This window comes from Hylobates moloch, unplaced genomic scaffold, assembly GCF_009828535.3.
Source record: "Hylobates moloch isolate HMO894 unplaced genomic scaffold, HMol_V3 SCAFFOLD_1, whole genome shotgun sequence".
Lineage (NCBI taxonomy): Eukaryota > Metazoa > Chordata > Mammalia > Primates > Hylobatidae > Hylobates > Hylobates moloch.
In genome coordinates this window covers 117,188,211-117,189,317 of record NW_026652276.1, presented here as the reverse complement: position 1 = coordinate 117,189,317, position 1,107 = coordinate 117,188,211, and the positions used below count along the sequence as shown (strand labels likewise).

At 33.0% G+C, this 1,107-nt stretch overlaps 1 non-coding gene across 1 annotated transcript; it reads right to left on the bottom strand.

Moving 5' to 3' along the window:
• Positions 1-556: 556 nt before the first annotated feature.
• Positions 557-688, bottom strand: LOC116809898 (small nucleolar RNA SNORA31). The gene has a single exon (XR_004370062.1). It is a non-coding gene; the product is annotated as a small nucleolar RNA SNORA31 (small nucleolar RNA).
• Positions 689-1,107: the final 419 nt, after the last annotated feature.

Here is a 1,107-nt window from a genome sequence, read left to right as displayed (position 1 = left end):
GACATTCTGTTACTGTTCTCTGGATAAATATAGGATTTTTGTTGCAAGAACTATTGATCCTTTCAAGCATCATAAATTCTCCCCAAGAAAAGAAACAAATCTGGGCAAATAAGCTAAGTTTTACTTTGTCTGTATAATCTAAATAATAAAAATCTATATACTTTAGAAACAAGACCACACAGAGACCCTTACTAAAAAAGCTTCTGAAAGTTGTATTTTCCCGTTTTTAAAATCTTAACTGCTGCATCCAAATACTAATTAGATTGTAAGATTCTGAAAACTTCCTTGTAGCATTTTTTTATCATACCTGCAACAAAATTATATATATATAATATATACATATGTATATATTATATATATATGAGATAAATGTTTTTCTCAAGGAATGAGATTGCAGAGCTAAATGTCTTTTCAAAATACAACCATTACTAAAGACATACGATAACTTTTTTTCAACCGTAAATTACGGTAGTTGGGCTTTTTCTGGTTACAAGGTTATTTCTGAGTTGTGAAAATTCTCTGTCCATGTTTTTTCCTGTATTACCACGTTCTTCTCTCATATACCCCGTTCATTCTTGGTTGCCACTGAGACAGACAGAAAGCAGAAGAACACTTTTTTTTTTCTCACATCTGTAATGGAAACCTTAGCAGCAGACACTAACTGCTCCAGGTCTGCCAAACAGATGGATTTACTCTCCAACTTACTGCATCTTGTGGTTTTCTTTTTTATGCTACTTATCTTTTGTCACCAAATCCTGTGGTATGAAGAGAATATAATGTGTCTGTGGATATCATAAGCTTATAGTAAGCAAGGGGCCTACTGTGTGTTTCCCTTCTAGGCCCAGCAAAATACGAGCACAGAAGATGCACAAATATTTGCTGAATTAATAAATTAATGAGAAAGTTTTTTTCCCAGTCAAAATATTACTCTCACAGCAGCTTGCTTTATATATTTTCTAGAAGACATCAGATCACTCAGTATGACCTATTACTCCTTTAGCTTCCTCTAATGTGTCATTATTTATTCAGTCTTTAGCGGAATTTTGAATCACCACAAATATCTGGACATTGGGGGATAAATTACAAGATTGCTAGTTTTCTCTTTAT